This window comes from Balaenoptera acutorostrata, chromosome 3 (genome assembly GCF_949987535.1).
Source record: "Balaenoptera acutorostrata chromosome 3, mBalAcu1.1, whole genome shotgun sequence".
Classification (NCBI taxonomy): Eukaryota; Metazoa; Chordata; class Mammalia; order Artiodactyla; family Balaenopteridae; genus Balaenoptera; species Balaenoptera acutorostrata.
In genome coordinates, this window is record NC_080066.1 from 559,571 (window position 1) to 583,442 (window position 23,872).

Consider the following 23,872-nt stretch of genomic DNA (forward strand, 5'->3'; position numbering starts at 1 on the left):
GATTGATCCTGAAGGAAGTGAAAAAAAGGAGCCTTAGAAGGGAATGTTAATGCATGCATATTTTTGGTACCTTAAAGACTTCAACATGCTAATTCAAGCACTGTTTACTTTTTGTATATAACAGGATTGCTGTTTTCAAGGGTAAAACAGAAGATATTTTCTGAGTGCCAAAAACTACTTATTCATGAAGTCTGAAATACCATTATTATTATTAATTCTTATGTCTAGCATCTGTGAATAGCTTCTTATACGAGAAAACTATTTTGGGTCAGCTGGAGGCCAAAAATAATGAGCTGGCCTCCTGCCTTTGTGTATTGAGTCCAGTAGCTGCCAATTAATAAAATTGATTTTTTTTTTCTCTTTTGCTCCCGAGATAAATTTCAGAAAATGGAAACAAACATTTGTTGGTGCTTTTTATAAATTTCCAATGGAAACAATCTATTTCTCACAAGTTTAAAGACGGACAGTTCTGTAAGTAACCAAACAATGACGAGAAGCTGCCCGGTGTATTTCTGTGGTTTCAAAAAAGGGCCAAGTCGGAAGGAAAAAACATTCCCAGCATTTTCTGAAGCTAGATAAATACAGAGAAGAAATACAGATGAAACATGGAACTGCTCTCTAGAACCCCCGCCAGATTCCTCGACTTTTTGGCAGGCTGATTGAATTTGGCAAACGTAACCAGTAGCAATCTTTTCCATTAAAAGGAGCAGCATATACTTTATTTTACCATACTGTTTGTGCATTTTTGACCCTCCCAAACTGGCTCTCTTTTTTTAGAAGGTGATTATTTCTGCAGAGTTGGCTGCAATTTCATTTATTTGAAATGGATCATTTATCACCAAAAAAGCTGTGGGGCAGAGCTACTGTTGAAGGACTCCGACGGACCTACAGCTCGGCAGGAAAAGCGTCGTTTTCTGAGACCGAGAGATGCTTTAACGTGTTCCAAGAGCATCTTATGCCAACCTAGCGCCTTGATAGCCAAACGTATTTAAATTTGAGGAGTCCTGGACTGTACAGTTTAGACAAGATAAACTACCCAGTCCTGTCATTTTCTTTTATTTGTGATCAGAAAAAATGTAATGTAGCCTGATGTTCCTAATTTTGGTGACATGATTAGGTTAAGAGAAAGACTGATTCTCCAGCCTCGAACCTAAATTCTGTGGACTCCAACATCCCTTAACCCTAAATTGTTTCTTATCTGGCAGTGATTCTATTGTAAAGTTATTAGGATATATGAGTAACAAGCTGTAAAAATGTCAAGGTCATGGTTTCCGGCTTCACCCAACTCAGGAAGGGAGGCTCACACCTGAGAGGTCTTTCATGCACTCAGATGGAAATGACTTTTTGTTTTTACCTTTCATTGGGTTCCTCTAAACTAAACGAAAATTTAAAAACATTAGTGTGTTCACCTTTTGCTGTGAAGTTTTTGAACACAACATGATGGACAGGTGTTTGGTTTTTAAACAGCCAAAAATTCAAGCAGCCTTTGGATAGTTGACAGTGATTTGGATATAGTATTGTTCTGATGTTATTTGCCATCTTGTGCATCTTTCTTAATCATAAAGTAGCAGCTAATTTAAAGCAAAGGAAAAGCATTAGCTTGGTGTGAGTGCCAGATAAACCCTGTGGTTTCAATTTACAGTTTGGAGCCATCAGTGACAGATATAAAAATAAGAATCTGTAATTTGCCAAGTTTAAAATCCCAAAACCAACATGTGAATGCTTCACAGGTTTATATGTGCATAAAATGAAGACTGTTTTGCATAGGTTTTTAAATGGTGAAGGAGTGTCTTTTCTTAAACTTAGGTTGACAGTTTAATAGTTTAATCACAAAGTATCTGACAAAAAAAGAGCCAAAAGTTACTGTTTAAATTTCAGAATGCTAAATCCATACCAGCAGTTGGCAATAGCTAGATCTGGAATATTTTCAATAAAAAATTATAAATAATTACGTCTCACATTTTATAATTTACATCCATTTAACTCACAGAGCTTGCCTTGTGAAAGAGTTCTTTAATAAAAATAAAATAATAATAATAAATAAAGCTGGCCAAAGCTGTTAGCAGGAATTTATAATTTTAACAAACAAGGCACAACATTTTAGAAGTGTTGGGTAAAATGCCCTCTATACGTCTTTGAAAGCCTTGCCATGATAATGTCATAACAAAAGTATATATAACTCTAAACACCGCCAATAACAACATGATAATACAGTGAAATGTCCACTGAGCCAACAACTTCTCATGTTAGTTGGTCCAGAAATCTAAACCATGGCTTCACACATTCGTGTGCACCTTACACCATCTTCCCAGCTCACCAGGAATGCCCTGAACTGTCCCTGCCCCTCACCCCCAGGGGCCGCCTTGGGAGCCATTTGCTAAGATACCGCACTGTTTTCTTGTCCACAGCTGATTGGACTAAGGGTGGGTACTTTTCCCAAACTGGGCCAGTCAGATTCCTTTCCCTGAGATTTTTGAATTGAAAGTGACAATAATATGTGACCTCCCTGGGTGACTGGAGAGGAAACCTAGCAGAAACAGTGGAGACACATGTGGAGAGACACAGCCAGCCGGCTCACAGAGGAAGAATAAAATGAAACAGATACAGAACGGAAGTGAGGTGACAGATGAAAGAAGAGATTCTAAAAAGCGTCTTTAGCTGGTCCTTTCGCCAGCGTCTTCCTAGGGCTCTGCTGTTTTCTGGCCCGTGAGCTCTGTCAAGCGCCCACCTATCCCCTTTGGTGCCTTAGCTTATTTGAGTTGTGTTACCTGTAATTTACTGAACCCTAATGGACCCTGCATTCTGTCTGTGGGACACGGGGTACATCACCGAGACTGCTGAACTAACGCTTCCCAACCTTTAAAATGGGGACAGTGATGCCTGTGTCACAGGGTGACTGTGAATACAGTGAGAGCACCTAGCCCAGCAGGAAACACTAAGTAAGTGGTTTCTGTTTTAAGAAGAGTTTATGCTGCAATATACATTTTATAAAAATATATACAGTTATTCATATTAACTAAGTGTTAGTCTAAGAAAAGCACTGCAATCTCGTATTCTTGTCTGATAGTCTAATATTTGCTAATTTTCACTTAAGGGGTGACTCCAAATTATTTGGTGAAGTTTAAAATGAAAATGGGAAAAATAAATGCTGGAGAGGGTGTGAAGAAAAGGGAACCCTCCTGCACTGTTGGTGGGAATGTAAATTGATACAGCCACTATGGAGAACAGTATGGAGGTTCCTTAAAAAACTAATAGAACTACCGTATGATCCAGCAATCCCACTACTGGGCATATACCCTGAGAAAACCATAATTCAAAAAGAGTCATGTACCACAATGTTCATTGCAGCACTATTTACAATAGCCAGGACATGGAAGCAACCTAAATGTCCATCGACAGATGAATGGATAAAGAAGGTGTGGCACATATATACAGTGGAATATTACTCAGCCATAAAAAGAAACGAAATTGAGTTATTTGTAGTGAGGTGGATGGACCTAGAGTCTGTCCTACAGAGGGAAGTAAGTCAGAAAGAGAAAAACAAATACCATATGCTGACACATATATATGGAATCTAAAAAAAAAAAAAAAAAAGGTTCTCATGAACCTCAGGGAAGGACAGGAATAAAGACGCAGATGTAGAGAATGGACCTGAGGACACGGGGAGGGGGAAGGGTAAGCTGGGACGAAGTGAGAGAGTGGCCTGGACATATATACACTACCAAATGTAAAATAGATAGCTAGTGGGAAGCAGCCGCATAGCACAGGGAGATCGGCTCAGTGCTTTGTGACCACCTAGAGGGGTGGGATAGAGAGGGTGGGAGGGAGACGCAAGAGGGAGGAGATATGGGGATATATGTATACGTATAGCTGATTCACTTTGTTATACAGAAGAAACTAACACACCATTGTAAAGCAATTATACTCCAATAAAGATGTTTAAATAATAAATAAATAAACAGAAAAAAAAAAGATAGAATGAAGGCCAGGGACCTTGAAATCATACTTTTAAGAAAGGAAGAAATCAAGCATTTGCCACATGATACAGTTAATCTGTAACTGTATTCACTAAGGCCCAATTTCTGGGACATATGTATTAGCTATAAGCTATCATAAATCTCTCCTAGAAGTGAATTATTCGACTTGTAAACACCATTTCTCTGAGACTTACTGTAAGATCCAGTCATGAGGTATTAAAAGATTTTGAACATTATATTCTGGTTGAGTTTTTTCAAAATCAGTCAGTGACTATTGGACTTTCTTTACCAGCACTAGTTAACACATCTATGCAAAATGCCCTTGTGAATTATTATAATCAGACTTTCATAAAGGCCAAAACTTCCAAAATATTTTAGATTAAAAACTTATCAGTCGGGCTTCCCTGGTGGCGCAGTGGTTGAGAATCTGCCTGCCAATGCAGGGGACACGGGTTCGAGCCCTGGTCTGGGAAGGTCCCACATGCCGCGGAGCAACTAGGCCCGTGAGCCACAACTACTGAGCCTGCGCGTCTGGAGCCTGTGCTCCGCAACAAGAGAGGCCGCGATGGTGAGAGGCCCACGCACCGCGATGAAGAGTGGCCCCCGCTCGCCGCAACTAGAGAAAGCCCTCGCACAGAAACGAAGACCCAACACAGCCAAAAATAAATAAATAAATAAATAAATAAATAAATAAATAAATAAATAAAACAAAAAACTTATCAGTCAAACTATACATAAGCAGGTGTACATATTATATATATGCGTGTACTTTCTGTGTATTCAAGTTAAAGCCATTATGAAGTGTAGTATGACATACTGGCAAATCCTCAAAGATCAGAATTCAAGTCCTTTAATACACTGCTTTACCTTAGGTAATGGGCTTAATCTTTCTGAGCCTCTCTTTCCTCAGCTGTAAAAATGGGAATAATGGGAATAATGCTGAGTATCTTATAGGACTGCTGTGAAGAATAAATGGGATATTTGGTTAAAAAATAAAAAATAAAACAATAAAGTGAAAATGGGCTTGTGAGCAACTGCTATCACTATGATTATTTCCCTCTTTATAGTAGGGAAAAAAAGGTGTGCGAATGGATCCCCGAATTCTTCCTGTTCCCTTAATCTCTCCTTCAGTCTGTAGCCAAGTCCTGTTTTGGCCACCATGTTCTTGGGCACTGACTGCTCACCAGCCCCTAGAGGGTTTTTTGCTTCCACTCTTTCTGACCCACTTTCTACACCCCTCCAAGACAGATCTTCTAAAAACACAAATGGGATCGTGTCACTGTTCTAATTAAACATTTTCAACGGCTTCTCAGTACACTAGAATAAAACCCCAATTCCTTTCTGTGTCCTGGCAGTCCCCACGTGGTCCAGCCCCATCCAGCTCTCCAAACGCATCTTGTGTCACTCTCCCTTCCCCCACTCAGCCTCAGGCACCCTGCCCTTCTTGCAGGTCCCTGGACACGCTAAGCACACGCCCACCTTATGTCCTCTGCACATACTTGCTGTCTGTAAACTCTTCTCTCTTTATCCTGCATATCTTAGTTTAGATGCACCTGCTCCAGGATGCTTCCTCGGACTCCCTGGTCTAAAGTAGGTTGTCCCTCTATGACTCTCCATTCAACCCTATCTGTTTCCTTCACAGCATCAGCACACTGGCAATTATTTTGCCCATGTACTTGTTGCTGACCAGGTCCTTCCTACAGTGCCTAAGAGGGCTATGGAACTCTTGGCGCTACCCTCTCCTCCTGAATTCTGCGAGTGGTGAGTAGAAGGCCAGGTCCTGCCTATGTGTAGAATCTGTATACTCTATCTTTATTCTATTCCTTTGAAAAAAGGGGTACCCCTTCAAAGGTGGAGTCATTTCCTAAATCAGCACTAAACATACGTGGTCCTTCTTGATTACAGTTTTTAAGAGGTTTTGCCCCCAATTAGCAATGCATATTTTCCACTGATTTCAATAAATTAATAACCAATATATCAGGATGAAGTAGGATGGAATCACCTCTTTTCACAAATAGTTATCAATCTTCTACCACGTGAAGGATTAATTAATTTGTTAAAAGGAGAATTCAAAAGCATATTAAATTATCTTTTAAAAGATTCTATAAAACCATGGACCATTTCCAGACAGATTAAGTTCAAGTAGAAATCAATTTCTCACAGTAAAATCTTTAAATAAATTTAAATGATAAACTGAAAGGGAATGTCAGATAATTGATTAGAATTCTGAATAAAAATATTTATCCAAGTTTTATATTTGAACTTTCATCTGGCATGATGTCAATGGAGTAAAAGTAATCACTTAATAATAATTGTAAAACCAATTATACATATACTCTTTGAGCCAGCATTTCTTCTCCTCAGCATACACTCAATCAGTGCTGTGTCCACCAAAATATCATGTCAAGGATGCTCATAGAAGCACCATTTGTAATAGACCCAACTCATTTTCACTCTAATAGGTAGAGGATTCTTAAAAAAATGTTTCATGTTCAAATTATCCATTCACAAGTTTTTCAGAAGTTGGATAAATTCTGTATAATTTGTAAATAAATGTCTGAAATTATATATAAAATAATATATATTCCCTAGAATAAATTAGAAACTGGTATCTAAAATAAATTAGAAAACCATTTCTGGAATAAATTAGAAACTAGTGTCATAGTTAAAAAAAAAATAGGCTGAAGCCACTTGGGGAGTATAAAGTCTTAAAAATAAAAGAGAAACAGCCTATCTGCACACAAATCTGTGTGTGAAACTCCTGAGGGTTAGGAAAAGATTCAGCTGAATAAATAAATAATAATAATAATTTGTTTCCTTGGAAACCACTGCAGTGGATGAAGACCATTATAGTAGTGCATGCTGTGGTGTGCTACCCAGTGTAACTGAGTGGAAAAGTAAACGACTGGCTGATGGGAAGTGGCTCTCCATATATATGATTACTTGAGAGGTAAGTATAAACCTTAGCATTTAAACTTAATACATTAATTAAGAATACTAGTAGGCTAGATGTGGACTAGTTCATCAAATTCCAGGATATTAGAACAGAAGTTGCCCTTTTCAACTATGGTGTTAGCAACGTGAGGGAAAATAAAAGCCTGCTTTATACTGAGAGTAGAAGATTTAAGGATTTTCTTGTTTAAAGGGGGGTTTGGGATAAATAGGTGAAATACCTAAGAAGGGCTTAGAAAAGTTATAGTGACCACATGTTCTGATCCCAAGTCAGGAATTTTAGCAATTTATATAAAAAAGTTTTATAATCGCATAAAAATTACACCTAAGTCAACTTTTAGAAAATGTTTAAACTATATCAAATTTGAATAGCTAGTAAAGGCAACCAATCTGCAATATTGCAGGTTCCTTTTTCTAAGTTTGCCGGAGAGGGTGTGCCTTATCCAGCGCTTCTCAAACTTTACCGTGGATATGAATCATCTGGGAATCTTGTTAAAATGCAGATTCTGATCCCGTAGGTCTGGTATAGGGTCTGAGGTTGTGCATTTCTAACAAGCACCTCTGTGCTGCTCTGTGTCTGGGACCACACTTTGAATAGCAAGCCCTCAGTCCTCACAGCGCCAGGAGAGGCCCCAGACCAGTTGCCTCCAGGCCACAAATAGCTTTGTCCGTTAACAAACACTGAATGTTTTCCTGATGACAGGAAAAAAGTTTAGGAAGCACTATTCTATAGGACAATCATACAGCATACACTTTGATATCCTTTCAAAGGCAATTAAATTAACTGGATTGGCCAAGGGTCTGGCATACTGTGTCAGATCTTATATTCCTAGCTTCAAAGCTTATAGCTTTGAAGATAGTATTTTAAAGTAGGTAACAAATAAATTCAGGCCTCTCTCAGTTAGAGGAAATTATATTTTTATAGTATTAGCAGAAGGTCCTCCTTGTCTTGTTTTTGATGAGGAGCAAATAAAGTGTCCTAGACAGACTGTCTTCACGCTTGCAGAGGTACTGCAAAGCAGAGTCCCACAAGTACCTGCCACCCACCAGAGACACACTCTTCCTGCTCAGCATGACGGCACACGCCGGTGCATTCCCAGTGCACAGTCAGTATTTGTTGGGTGGGTTAAGCTTCCATGCAATGGATTCGTCACCATCAGGGTTCTCTAACCTTTTTCTTTGAACAGGTTGCCTTCGGAGCGTCCGAGGATGACAAGTGTCAGTGATGGTCTGGCACCCTTGCCATTGAAACTCACGTGGATCAGTGGTTCTCAAACTTCCGTGTGCTACCCCATCACCTCAGGAACTTGGTTAGAACCCAGTTTCCTGGTATTGCTCACGGAGACTCCGTGTCAGTCGATTTAGGGTGTGGCCAAGCAATGTACGTGTTTTTAAACAAGCCCCATGTTGCTTCGAGACAAGTAGACTGTGGACCGTGCTTTGGGAAAGGCTGCTGTAATGGACCACAGTGCACTCACGTGGCCCAGGAGTAACTGGTGGGGTTGCTCCCTGATACTCAGGATATTGGGTGAGGAGATAGGAGAGTTCTGACTCATAAGAAGTCATATGACTTTAAGAATGGACACTCTTATTCATGATCTACTAAGAGGCCTGAGACTTTTGTCCCAAATTTCCAGGTTAACCTTAGATTTTCAATTTAATTTTTTTGATTAGGGATTTCTCCTTTTATAATGTCATAATTAGTGGTATTTATAATAATACCTAGAAGTATGCCCCTTGGTGGTAGGAGATGTTTTTAAAAGTAAAAATAATATAAAGATCTTGGACTTTTGGAATATAGCTCATGTAGACCTAAAAACTTGCTATAGATTAGTGAAAAGGTTTAAATTAAGCCCAAAACTTAATGGAACTGTATTTTAGTTCCAATTTTCTTAATTCTAAAAATGTCATGTATACACATACACACACACAGCATAAAATGCCATTCATATTAGCTAAATTAAGCAATATTAACTAATATTACCTTTGGAAAATACAGCTACCCTTGCTAAAATCTATGTAAAAATTAGCAATGTAATTTTTTAATCACAAAATCATCTGGTTTTAACTTTATATACTATAACGCTTTCTAGTAATAATGTTTAATTGGGATACATTAAGGATATGCAAGAGCTTCCAAGGCAGTACGAGAGGCTGGAAAATCATGAAGACGAAGGAGAAAAGTACAGCACTGGGGACATAATTCAAGAGAGGGTGTGAGGGCTGTGACCGGAGGGACGGGCGCCAGTCCACAAGACAAGCGTGCCCTCTGCCACATCCCGGTCCTGTCTGTGCGCCCCAGACGGGGACTCTGCCTCGTAAGGCAGCTCCTCAGCCAGACTCAGCCCTTCAAACACAGCCTTCAGCACAGGCGCCCACGCCCGCATGTACCCCAGGGGACTTCAGCTTGACCTTGCAATGGGAGTGAAGAGAACAGACCTTGGAACTAGATTTCTTGGGTCCTTTTCTTATGACCTGGATGATCTGGGGCAAGTTACTTAACCTCTGTGAGACCCTGTTTCTTCATCTGTAAAATGCAGAAAATGACAATTCTCATCTCATTGGATAATGGAGAAGATTGAATGAAAGAATATATGTTAATGTGCTTTTAGAATAGAATCTGCACATAAGAAGCTGAATAAATGAAAATGATATTACTTCCATTATTATCTAGCGCTTTTGCTTTACATGCAGCTGTCTTTTTCATCTTTTCTCACCTTTAGCTTTCAAGAAGGGGGGATTTGGGCTTCCCTGGTGGCGCAGTGGTTGAGAATCTGCCTGCCAATGCAGGGGACACGGGTTCGAGCCCTGGTCTGGGAAGATCCCACATGCCGCGGAGCAACTAGGCCCGTGAGCCACAACTACTGAGCCTGCGCGTCTGGAGCCTGTGCTCCGCAACAAGAGAGGCCACGACAGTGAGAGGCCCGTGCACCGCGATGAAGAGTGGCCCCCGCTCGCCACAACTAGAGAAGCCCTCGCACAGAAACGAAGACCCAACACAGCCAAAAATAAATAAATAAATAAATAAATAAAACATGTCAATTCATTTAAAAAAAAAAAAAAAAAAGAAGGGGGGATTCATTTTGCTCAGGGTCGGGTGGGAGTGAGGTAGCAGAAGTAGGGTGGATTCACTCTAGTGAAGCAGAGCTGGCATGGGAGAATACACGCATTCTGTTAGCTCAGACCCTCCTAGGCACAGTCAGTTTTCCCCAACTGCTTCGTGAATATTTTAGAAGACCCCTGAATCACCTCAAGGGCAAAGGCATTGCCTAGAGCTCTCCAAGGAAAACTTAGACTAAAAAAAGGTCATTTTTTAGAGTCATTCTCATATCAGATTTTTATATGCACTAAACTTGTCAGAGTACAAAGAATTAAGATTAGAATTCTTAATTCCTACTGGAGAGATTCTTGTTCTGTAAACCTTTCTATCAAAGAAAAGCAAAATGCTAAATAAATACGACAAGGACGGCTCCTACTGGGCTTCATAAACAACTCTTAAAGGGCAGCATGGGCTAGTGCAGTAATTTTCAGTTCTTTTTAAAGCAGCCAAAAGCTCTTTTGAAGCAATCTCATGCATAATTTCAGTATACAAAATGGAAAAAATAACCACTCTAACTGAAGTAGGTGACTTCAGTGACTACTCCCTGCCCCCCTTCCCCAGAGTACTAGGCGCTGATCTCTCCCTGGGGGAAACCCTACGGGTCCATGAGACGCGGTTTGAAATTCACTCATCTAGTGGAAACAGCACTGAACTATACATCACAATCATAAATGATGTTATGCCCTATAATGATTGTGTGGTTTTAGGAACTTCACTTACCTGGCCCTTCGTTTCCTCATCTGCAAAACGTGTGTTTAAGATGGATAACTCACCTCTACCAGCTATCACTTTCCATGAATTTATTATATAAGACGAAATCTAAAAGGGAAATAAGAATTCTGCTTCATGCCAAGATAGGGTAACAGAGACTGGATATACCTTCCCGTCTCAAGTAATTTAAGAATAGAAAAAAAAAAAAAAAACAATGGCTTTCAAGTCATCGGACATCAGACAACAAACAAAGCACAGTGATCACTGAGAAAAGGAAAACAAAAATGATTAGCCCTAAGGGTGTCCCAGCCTGCTGCCTGGAGAAAGTTTGCTGCCTGGAGAGAGTTTACAGGTTGCAGGACAGGAAGGAAGAGAGAACCCACACAAAGCGTGGCCATCTCCCTGAGTTGGGAGCCAGAGCTGGGAGTCTGGGGGACCATGATGACTAGAGTCCTCAGGGAAGGTTACTGGAGAGGAGGGGGCAGACTTCTGGAGACCTGCATCAGTGCCCCTGGCTCTCCAGTGCCGTACTGACCATCACCTGTGTGTAAGGAGCCTACTTGAGGACAGGAAAAGGACACCTGAAAGATGGAACAATCTCTGAAGGTCACACACAGTGAGGAATAGTGCCTAATCCCCCTACTCAGAGTGGAAGACTTCATAATTTACAGGGTGTCAGGTAGAATAAACATAAGGGTCTTGCCTCAGAAGCGGGGAAGAATTAGCCCGACTCTAGTCCTGCCAACAAAGTGTAAAAGCAAGAACTGAAAAGATCAACTTGTTTCAGAGTAACATAACTGCATCCCAGAATGAAACTCAAGAATATTTATAGAAACACACACACACAAAAAAGATATCCAACACTCAACATATTAAAATTCACTGTCTGATGTCCAATGATCCATGCAGCAATGATATTAGAACTGTAATTAGAATTGGATTTTGTATGTGCAAGAAGCCAGAGGAAAGAATCACCATGTTAAGTAGGGACATGAGAGATGAACAAAAAGACTCAAATTGAATTCTGAGAGGTGAAAATTATAGTATCTGAAATGTAAAACACACTGAGTGTAAATAAAGGCAAATTAAACATTGCAAAAATTACTCTCCTTGAGGACATGGAAATATCCCAAATTAAAACACAGAGAAGAAAAGGGACTAAAAAAAACTAACAGCACCTGAGGCAGCTGTGGGAAAACCTGAAGTAGCCCAAATATCAGTGAAAATGTAGTTTCCAAGGACAGTAGAAAGAGAAGGGGAAAAGGAATGCATCTGAAGAAATAATGGCTCAAAAATTTCCCAATTTGATGAAAACTATGAGCCCACAGATCCAAGAAGCTCAGCAAACCTCAAGCACAAGAAACATGAAGAAAACGGCACCAAGGCACATCATAATCAAGTTGCACAAAATCAGTGAAAATAATAAAGTTTAAAAAGCAGCCAAAGAAAAAAGACACATGACATACAGGTGAACCAACATAAAGATGATAGCAGATTCTTCTCAGAAACAATGTGAGTGAGAATAAAATGGGGCAACATGCTTAAAGTTCTGAAAGGAAAAAAAAGTCAATGTAAAATTCTACACTTAGCAAAAATATTTTTCAAAAACAAGGACAAAATAAAGTCGTTTTTAAACGTAACAAAAGCTGGAAGAATTTATCATCAACGGAAGTGTACTATAAGAAATATTAAAAGTAGAAATAAAAGGAATCCAAAACAGAAAAGAAGAAGTAAAACTGTCACTGTTTGCAGATTACATGATACTATACATAGAGAATCCCAAAGATGCTACCAGAAAACTACTAGAGCTAATCAATGAATTTGGTAAAGTAGCAGGATATAAAATTAATGCATGGAAATCTCTTGCATTCCTATACACTAATGATGAAAAATCTGAAAGAGAAATTAAGGAAACACTCCCATTTACCACTGCAACAAAAAGAATAAAATACCTAGGACTAAACCTACCTAAGGAGACAGAAGACCTGTATGCAGAAAACTATAAGACACTGATGAAATAAATTAAAGATGATACAGACAGATGGAGAGATATACCATGTTCTTGGATGGGAAGAATCAACATTGTGAAAATGACTCTACTACCCAAAGCAATCTACAGATTCAATGCAATCCCTATCAAACTACCAATGGTATTTTTCACAGAACTAGAACGAAAAATTTCACAATTTGTATGGAAACACAAAAGACCCTGAATAGCAAAAGCAATCTTGGGAAAGAAAAATGGAGATGGAGGAATCAGGCTCCTGGACTTTAGACTATACTACAAAGCTATAATAATCAAGACAATATGTTACTGGCACAAAAACAGAAATATAGATCAATGGAACAGGATAGAAAGCCCAGAGATAAACCCACGCATATATGGTCACCTTTATTTTTGATAAAGGAGACAAGAATATAGAATATTCTCTATACAATGGAGAAAAGACAGCCTCTTCAATAAGTGGTGCTGGGAAAACTGGACAGCTACATGGAAAAGAATGAAATTAGAACACTCCCTAACACCATACACAAAAATAAACTCAAAATGGATTAAAGACCTAAATGTAAGGCCAGACACTATCAAACTCTTAGAGGAAAACATAGGCAGAACACTCTATGACATACATCACAGCAAGATCCGTTTTGACCCACCTCCTAGAGAAATGGAAATAAAAACAAAAATAGACAAATGGGACCCAATGAAACTTAAAAGCTTTTGCACAGCAAAGGAAACCATAAACAAGACGAAAAGACAACCCTCAGAATGGGAGAAAATATTTGCAAACGAAGCAACTGACAAAGGATTAATCTCCAAAATATACAAACAGCTAATGGAGCTCGATATCAAAAAAACAAACAACCCAATCCAAAAATGGGCAGAAGATCTAAATAGACATTCCTCCAAAGAAGATACACTGATTGCCAACAAACACATGAAAGGATGTTCAACATCACTAATCAGTAGAGAAATGCAAATCAAAACTACAATGAGGCATCACCTCACACCGGTCAGAATGGCCATCATCAAAAAGTCTACAAACAGTAAATGCTGGAGAGGGTGTGGAGAAAAGGGAACCCTCTTGCACTGTTGGTGGGAATGTAAATTGATACAGCCATTATGGAGAACAGTATGGAGGTTCCTTTAAAAACTACAAATAGAACTACCACACGACCCAGCAATCCCACTACTGGGCATATACCCTGAGAAAACCATAGGTCAAAAAGAGGCATGTTCCAAAATGTTCATTGCAGCTCTATTTACAATAGCCAGGACATGGAAGCAACCTAAGTGTCCATCGACAGATGAATGGATAAAGAGGATGTGGCACATGTATACAATGGAATATCACTCAGCCATAAAAAGAAATGAAACTGAGTTATTTGTAGTGAGGTGGATGGACCTAGAGACTGTCATACAGAGTGAAGTAAGTCAGAAAGAGGAAAACAAATACTGTATGCTAACACATATTTGGAATCTAAAAGAAAAAATGGTTCTGAAGAACCTAGGGGCAGGACAGGAATAAAGACGCAGACATAGAGAATGGACTTGAGGACACAGGGAGGGTGAAGGGTGAGCTGGGACAAAGTGAGAGAGTGGCATGGACATGTATACACTACCAAATGTAAAATAGGTAGCTAGTGGGAAGCAGCCGCATAGCACAGGGAGATCAGCTCGGTGCTTTGTGACCACTTAAAGGGGTGGGATAGGGAGGGTGGGAGGGAGATGCAAGAGGGAGGGGATATGGGGATATACGTATGCATATAGCTGATTCACCTTGTTATACAGAAGAAACTAACACACCATTGTGAAGCAATTATACTCCAATAAAGATGTTAAAGAAATTAAAAAAGAAATATTAAAAGTCCTTTGGGCAGAAAGAACAGGACACCAGATGAAAATACGCATTACAGAAAAGAATAAATAGTACTTTTTCCTATTGATTTAAATCTCTGTAAAGGATAACTATTTACAGCCAAAAGTAAGCATAATGTATTGTTGATTTTATAACATATGTAGGAGTCAAGTACATGGCAACAATAGCACAGAAGCTGAGAGGACAGAAATGGAAGTATGTTATATGATTCTTAAACTATATGTTTCTATGTATGCTATAACTTGAAGGTACACTATTGTGCTGAATAAAATATGTATACTGCAAAGTCTAAAACAACCACTGAAATACAGCAGAGAATCATAACGAATAAAGTGACAAAAGAGATAAAATGGAATAATAAAAAATTTAATTAACCCAAGAGGAGACAGAAGAAGAAAAGAAACAATAGATGGGAAAAACAGAAAACAAGTAAGTTGATATATTTAAAGCCAATCATGTCAATAGCACATTAAATGTAAATAGTATAAGTCCCCCCTCATACTTCCCCCTCAAAGGCAGAGATTGTGATTTGAATAAAAAAGCAAGCCCCAAATATACGTTGCCTATAAATAGCCACTTTAAATAAAGATATACAAATAGGTAAATGGATAGAAAAAGCTATCGAATTTAGCATACTAATACTAACCAAAGAAAAAGTAGTAGGTTTTCTATTAGTAGCAGAGATGGTAGATTCCAAAATAAAGAATATGATGAGGGATAAAGATCATGTCATAGTGATAAAGGGTCATTGACAGGACATACTATTCCTAAATATTTATACACCTAATAAGAGAGCTTCAAAATACGTGAAGAAAAAAAAACTGATAGAGCTGCAAGTAGGAATTGGCAAATCTACAATAATTGATAGAACAAGTAATCATAAAATCAATAAAGGTGTAGAATACCTGAACAACAATATTAACCAACTTGACTTTATTAAACTTTATAGGACACTTTACCCCAACCACATCAGAATACTCATGTTTTTCAAGTGCACATGGAACATTAACAAGATAAACCATGTTCTGGGTCATAGAACAAGTCTCAAATGTTTTAAAAATATTCAAGTAATACAATGTGTGTTCTCTGACTACAGTGGAATTCAATTATAATTCAATAACAGAAAGGCCACTGGAAAATCCTCAAATATTTGGAAACTAAATATCACATCTCTAAATAATCCATGGGTCAAAGAGGAAATCAAAAGGAAAATTAGAAAGTATTTCTAACTTAATAAAAATGAAGACACAGTTTATCAAAACTTCTGGGATGCAGTATTAGAGGAAAATTTGGACAACTAAGCACATTTATTAGAAAACAATAGGGTTTCCCTGGTGGTACAGTTGTTGAGAGTCCGCCTGCCAGTGCAGGGGACACGGGTTCGAGCCCTGGTCTGGGAGGATCCCACATGCCGCGGAGCTACTGGGCCCGTGAGCCACAACTACTGAGCCTGTGCGTCTGGAGCCTGTGCTCCACAACGGGAGAGGCCACGATAGTGACAGGCCCACGCACCGCGATGAAGAGTGGCCCCCGCTCGCCGCAACTAGAGGAAGCCCACGCACAGAAACGAAGACCCAACACAGCCAAAAATAAATAAATAAATAAATAAATTTATTTAAAAAAAAAAAGAAAACAATAAAGGTATCAAACCAATTACCTTTGTTTCCACTTTAAGAAACTAGACAAAGAAGAGAAAAGGAAACCCCAAAGTAATCAGAAGAGAGGAAATAGCAAAGATCACAAAGGAAATCAATGAAATAAAAAGCAATAGAGAAAAATCAATGAAACAAAACTGGTTGTTTGAGAAGATCAATAAAATTGATAGACCTCTAGCCAGACTGATCAGGATAAAAAAGAAGACAAAAACTGCCAATATCAGGAATAAAATGGGTGCCAAAACTACAGATTCTATATATATTAAAAGGATAAGGGAATATTTTAAACAACTTTAGGCCAATACCTTTGACAATTTAGATGAAATGAACTAATTCCTTGAAAGATACAAGATATCAGAAGAAATAGAAGAAATCTTCTTCTCACTCAAGAAGAAATAAATAACCTGAACAACCCTATATTGATTAAAGAAATTGGATTTGTAGTTTTAAAACTTACAGAAATGAAAACTTTAGGTCCAGATGGCTTCACTTGTGAATTCTACCAAACATTTAAGGAAGAAATAATACGAGGGCTATAAAACTCTTCAGGAAGATTGAATAGGAAGGAATACTTCCCAACTCATTCATTGAAGCCAACATTGCCCTGATAGCAAAACAGAGAAAGACATTATAGGAAAAAAAAATACTATAAAAATGAATATAGATGCAAAACTCTAAGCAAAAATTCAGCAAATTAAGTTCAACAATGTATGAAAAGGATAATACATCGTGACAGAGTGGGTTTACCTCAAGAATGCTGGGTTGGTTTAACATCTGAAAATGAATGTAATTCTCCATAATAACAAACTAAAAAAGAAAAATCATAAGATGATATCAATAGATATAGAAAAAGCACTTGACAAAACCAGCATCTGTTCCTGATAAAAAATTCTCATCAAAGTAGTAATAGAAGAGAACTTCCCTAACCTGATAAAGGTTACCCATGAAAGACCTGCTGCTAACATTAAACTTAATGGTGAAAGACTGAATGCATTACCCTAAGGTAAAGAATAAGACTAAGACATATGCTCTTACTGCTTCTTTCCAACACTGTACAGAGTTTCTGGCCAATGCAATCAGGAAAGAAAGATAAATAAAAGCATCTAAGTTGGAAAAGAAGAAAGTCTTTATTTGCAGATGACATGGTTGTTTATGTGAGAGGCTGGCAAGCCACAATCTGTCTTTGTATGGCTCACAGAATGAAGAGTGGCTTTTGCATTTTTGTATGGTGGTGAACAACAACAACAACGGCAACAATAAAAGAAAGAAGAATCTGCAACATAGACTATATGCCACCCATAAAGCCTAAAATATTTAGTATCTGACCTTTTACAGAAAAAGTGTGCCTACCCCGGTCTATATAGAAAATATGATAGAATCTCCAAAAACCTACTAGAGTAAATAAGTGAGTTTAGCAACGTTGTAGAATACAAGATTAGTATACAAAATCAATCACATTTCTTTATAATAGCAATTAACAATCAGAAATTGAAATTTTAAAAGTACTATTTACAGTAGCATCAAAAAATATTGATTACATAGGGAATAATCTGTATTGATTACATAGCAATTATGTAAAAAACCCATACGATGAACAACACTACAGAATGTAGCTGAGAGCTTTTAAATAAGATCTAATTCAATGGAAAGATAGTCCTTTTTAATGGGTCAGAAGATTCAATATTGTTAAGATATCAATTTTCCCCAAAAGATCTATAGATTTAATATCATTCCAATCAAAAATGTTAGGAAGCATTTAATGTAGAAAATGACAAACTGATTTTAAAGTTCATATGGAAATGTAAAAGAACTAGAATAGCCCAAACAACTTTTAAAAGACAATAAGGTAGGAATACTTATACTACCTAACTTTAAGGCTTATTTATTACAAAGCTACAGTAATTAAGGCAGTGTGGTATTGACATAAATATAGACAAATAGAACAAGGGAACAAAACGGATATGTATTCATTGATTTTCTTTCCAAAACTGCAAAAGAAATTCAGTGGAGAAAGGGCAATCTTTTCAACAAATGATGCCCTTATGCCCCCCAAAATTAGCTTCAATTCCTACCTTGCATAATAAACAAAAATTTACTCAAAATGGATCATAGACTTAAATGTAAAACCAAAAGTTTTAAAATTTCCAGAAGAAAACATAGAAAATCCTTGTGACCATGTGTTAGGCAAATATTTCTTAGATATAACACCAAAAGCATGATCCATTTTTTAAAAAGATCAGTTGGATTTCATCAAAGTTAAGAATGTCTGCTCTTTAGATGACACGGTTAAGAGAATAAAAAGACTAGCTACAAAGTGGGAGAAAATATTTTCAAATTATACATCTGGTAAAGAACTTACATCCAGACTATATACAGAACTCTCAAAACTCAGTAATAAGGAAATAAATAATGAAATTTTAAGATGGTCAAAAAATTTCAACATTTTCCCAAAGGAGTTGTAGAGCTAGCATATAAACACATTAAAAGATGTACTACATTACTAGTCATTAGGAAAATTGAAATTGAAGTCGTGAGATGCCATTACACACCTATTAAGATGCCTCAAATAAGAAAGACAACACACCAAGTGTGATAAGGGCGTCCCCATACACTGCTGGTGGGAATGCAAGATGGTACAGCTGCTTTGGAGAGCAGATTTAGCAATTTCTTCAAACATTAAACACACACATACCATGTGATCCAGCCACTCACTGGTAGGCATTTACCCAAGAGGAGTGAAAGCACATGTCCACACAAGACTTGTACATGGATATCCACAGCAGCTTTGTTTGTAATAACCCCAAATGGGAAATAACTCAAAAGTCCATCAACAAGTGAAAGGATAGACAAATTGTGGTATATCCATACAATGGAATACTACTCAGCAATAAAAGAGTGAACTATGGATACATGTAAGAACAGAGATGAATATGAAAGCAATTAAGCTGAGTGAAAGAAGCCAAACAAAGAAATCAAGCACATACTGTATGATCCTATTTATGTTAAACTCTAGAAAATGCTCATCTATAAAAACTAATCTATATTGATAGAAAGCAGATCAGTGGTTGCCCCAAGACAGAGAGGGGCAGGAAAGAAGCTTTACCAAGGGGTAGCAGGAAACTTGGTGGGATCATTATATTGATTTGGTAATGATTTCATGTGAGTATGTGTATGTACAATATATAAATATATATGTCAAAACTTACCAAATTGTATACTTTAATACATGACATATGTATACTTTAATGCATGACATATGTGCATGCATATGTCAATTACACTTTAATAAATGAAATAAGGAAAATGAAATAAGGAAAATGAAATAAGGAAAAATGAAATAAGGAAAAATGAAATAAGGAAAAAAATGAAATAAGGAAAATGTTTGGCATATGAATAATATTAAAGTTAAACAGGATAAACTAAAATCTAACTTACTGGAACCCTTAAGTAATGATAAATTTCTTTCTCACTTTAAAGGAAAAGTGCAAATACTGTAACAAGAAAAAAGTCAATCAGAAACAAATCTGTATATGACTCTATGTGTGGTACTGTAATATATTCAGTGATACCTAATAGTCCTAACTAAGTAATTTAATTGCATATCATCAAGTGAACTATTCCCAGCACTCCAGGGAATATCCGAAATGTGAGGAAAGTACGCAAAACCATAAAGCTACATGAAGCGTTTTAATTAACCAAAAATATTATAGTTCAATCAAACATTACGTAGAGTTGCATATGGACCATGAGAGTTCCTGAGTGATCTGAGTACCTAAAGTCCATTTACTTGACTCCAAAGCATTAGCGATATTTTTCTTTCCCTGTGCCAGGCTTCAAAAACCAAGGGGTGTGTTACCTTCCGGGTTCATCTTCCGGTACTGTGGATACCACTATGCATGCTGAGTCTGGGCAGAGCCAAGACGACCCTTTTAGCTCTACTCAAATTGAACCACTCTTCCGTCACTCTGCCACTGCTGGGGGTACTCCAGGTTGCATTTTCTGCTGTCTCTTCAATTTCCTGCCTTCCAGAAAGTTACGGTAGTTTTTACCTGCTTGGTATAGACATTTGCAAAACAAACCCAATGTCACGATGGGGAAGGGAGTTTCATGCTTCTTAAAGGTGCTCATCTTCTTTCTATTTGATCACTTTTTCTGTCTTAGGAAAGGGCTTGTCTTGCTCACTTTTTCTGCAACTTCTTCTATCACTCGTTCTATCACTTTCCTATGTTACAGTTTTGTTACAATTAGCGAATGACTTTGGAATATCTCCTAGATGTCTCATATTTTCGATACAGTTGCCAACAGCTCTGCTTCCATGTTCACAAGGTTTTGTAATGACACAGACCTTGGGCTGACACTTTGGAGAAGGAAGTCTGTGTGAAACCATAAAGAGGGTAAGGACTGGATTATTCCTACCCATTGTATGCATCAGAGCAGGGGGTTTATTAGTTCCTACAGAAGAGATGCTTGCCAAGAGAGCCTCTACCACAAGGACTATTTTTCATCACAACTGACGGCTTAGCAGTGTTCAAACACAAACCCTTTGGAAACCTAGTCTTCCTTTGGCTTCTAGGGCTCCTGGTTAACTGGCTGACTTCCTGAGTTTGCTTCGACAGTTCTTCTTCCTGGTTTACATGCTCTGTGACCGAAAATGTAGACGTTTCCCAGGCTTCTCTAAACTCTCAGCCAAAAGCATCTTATCCACCCTCATTCATGGCTTAATACCTCTCCAGTGATACTTCCGGAATCTGCCCTCTCTCCTGTCTCTAGACTATGCTGTGGAACAAGAAAACCACTAACCACCTGCTGAGAACTTGAAATGTGGCCAGTCCAAATTGAGATGTATCGTAAGTGTAAAAACACACACCAGATTTTGAAGATTTAGTACCAAAAAAAGATACTGTAAAATATTAGTATTTTATTATATTGATTCATGTTGAAATAATATCGTGGGTGTACTGGGTTAAATTAAATATATTACTAAAATTAATTTTACCTGTTTCTTTATCTTTTCTTAAATTGGGGCTACTGGAAAATATAATATTACATATGTGGCTCACATTACATTTCTACTGGATAGCATTGCTCTAGACCTAAAATTCAAACTAACCATTTAAATGGAACACATTATGACCGGTGTGAGGTGATACCTCATTGTGGTTTTGATTTGCATTTCTCTAATGATTAGTGATGTTGAGCATCCTTTCATGTGTTTATTGGTAATCTGTATATCTTCTTTGGAGAAATGTCTATTTAGGTCTTCTGCCCATTTTTGGATTGGGTTGCTTGGGGTTTTTTTTGATATTGAGCTGCATGAGATGCCTGTATATTTTGGAGATTAATCCTTTGTCAGTTGCTTCATTTGCAAATATTTGCTCCCATTCTGAGGGTTGTCTTTTCGTCTAGTTTATGGTTTCCTTTGCTGTGCAAAAGCTTTTAAGTTCATTGGGTCCCATTTGTTTATTTTTGTTTTTATTTCCATTTCTCTAGGAGGTGGGTCAAAAAGGATCTTGCTGTGATGTAGGTCACAGAGTGTTCTGCCTATGTTTTCCTCTAAGAGTTTGATAGTGTCTGGCCTTACATTTAGGTCTTTAATCCATTCTGAGTTTATTTTTGTGTATGGTGTTAGGAAGTGTTCTAATTTCATTCTTTTACCTGTAGCTGTCCAGTTTTCCCAGCACCACTTATTGAAGAGGCTGTCTTTTCTCCATTGTATATTCTTGCCTCCTTTATCAAAGATAAGGTGACCATATGTGCGTGGGTTTTGATGTAAAAAATAAATAAATAAAATTTTAAAAAAATAATAAATGGAACACATTAGAAACTGAACTTAATTTATTCCAGACCCTCAAACCTGCTCCTTCTCTGTTACTACAGAATAAACACCAGTTGGCATTCACAGATACACTGCATAATGTCAGCTGCTACTGTTGAGGAAATTGTACAGAGAAAGAGCTAACTGTAGAATAAATTACTTATGAACAGGGTGACAGGATGACTCTGGTAATTGTCAAAGAACCTGTCCACATTGCTCATGGGCAGCTGCTGCAGGAATGTTTGCAGGACTAGGAAATAACTCTATACAGCTGTGTCTCGGTGTCCAAGGGGGATTGGTCCCAGGACCCCCACAGATACCAAAATCCACAGATGTTCAAGTCCCTCATATAAAGTGATGTAGTATTTACATATAACCTACACACGTTGTCCTGTGTACTTTAATTTTTAAAATTTTTTATTGAGGTATAGCTGATTTACAATATTATATTAGCCTCAGATGTGTGACACAGTGATTCACAATTTTTAAAGATTACACTCCATTATAGTTATTATAAAATATTGGCCCTATTCCCTGTGCTGTACAGTAGATCCTTGTAGCTTATCTATTTTATACCTAGTAGTTTTGCCCCTTTTAAATCCCCTCACCTATCTTGCCCCTCCCCCCTTCCCCCTTCCTTCTCCCCTCCACTTACCACTAGTGTGTTCTCTGTTACCTGTGAGTCTGTTTCTTTTTTGTCATATTCACTAGTTTGTTGCATTTTTCAGATTCCATATATAAGTGATAACGTAACAGTATTTGTCTTTCTCTGTCTGACTTATTTCACTCAGCATAATGCCCTCCAAGTCCATCCATGTTGTTGCAAATGGCAGAATTTCATTCTTTTTTATGGCTGAGTAATATTCCATTGTGTATATATACATTGTATATATATATATCACATCCTCTTTATCCATTCATCTGTTGATGGACATTTAAGTTGCATCCTTATCTTGGCAATTGCAAATAATGCTGCTATGAACACTGGGGTACATGTATCTTTTCAAATTAGTGTTTTCATTTTCTTTAGATATATACCCAGGAGTGGAATTGCTGGGTCACATGGTAGTTCTATTTTTAGTTTTTTGAGGAACCTCCATTCTGTTTTCCATAGTGGCTGCACCAGTTTACATTCCCACCAACAGTGCAAGAGAGTTCCCTTTTCTCCACGTCCTCACCAACATTTGATATTTGTGGTCCTTTTGATGATAGCCATTCTGACAGGTGTGAGGTGATATCTCATTGTGGTTTTGATTTGCATTTCTCTGATGATTAATGATGTTGAGCATCTTTTCATGTGCCTGTTGGCCATTTGTATGTCTTTCAATCATCACTGGATTATTTATAATACCGAATACAATGTAAATGCTATGTAAATAGCTGTAAATGCTATCTATGTAAATAGTTGTAAATACAATGTAAATGATATGTAAATAGTTGCCAGCACATGTGGCAAATTCCAGTTTTGCTTTTTGGAACTTGCTGGAATTTTTTTTTCTGAATATTTTCGATCTGTGGTTGGTTGAATCTGCAGATGTGGAACCCACCAATACGAAGGGCCGACTAAGCATTTGACTAGAGAGGTGCTGTAGCATTTAGGAACAAAAACAGTCAGGGATTTGCAAAAATAGTGGATAAAGTTCATATGCATTTGAAGTCAGAAATGTTAGCAGTTACACAACGTGACACACTCACTGCAGGGACCTTAAGCACCCTGATGCACCACATATTTTCTTGCATTGTCTTGGCTAATGGAATCTTCCTCCTCACCTAGCCTGAAGTCT

General features: G+C 37.8%; 1 protein-coding gene and 1 long non-coding RNA gene across 2 annotated transcripts in view; one reads left to right on the plus strand and one right to left on the minus strand.

Annotated features, from left to right (window-relative positions):
* Positions 1–3,853, plus strand: part of LOC130707754 (uncharacterized) — a 36,618-nt gene extending 32,765 nt beyond the window's left edge. Inside the window, exon 5 of the long non-coding RNA XR_009007776.1 lies at positions 374–3,853. This is a non-coding gene — a long non-coding RNA (uncharacterized LOC130707754). The remainder of the gene's footprint in view (positions 1–373) is intronic.
* The window catches only part of ODAD2 (outer dynein arm docking complex subunit 2), a 243,746-nt gene that overhangs the window by 41,584 nt on the left and 178,290 nt on the right, over positions 1–23,872 (minus strand). The gene's annotated exons all lie outside the window — the stretch shown is intronic.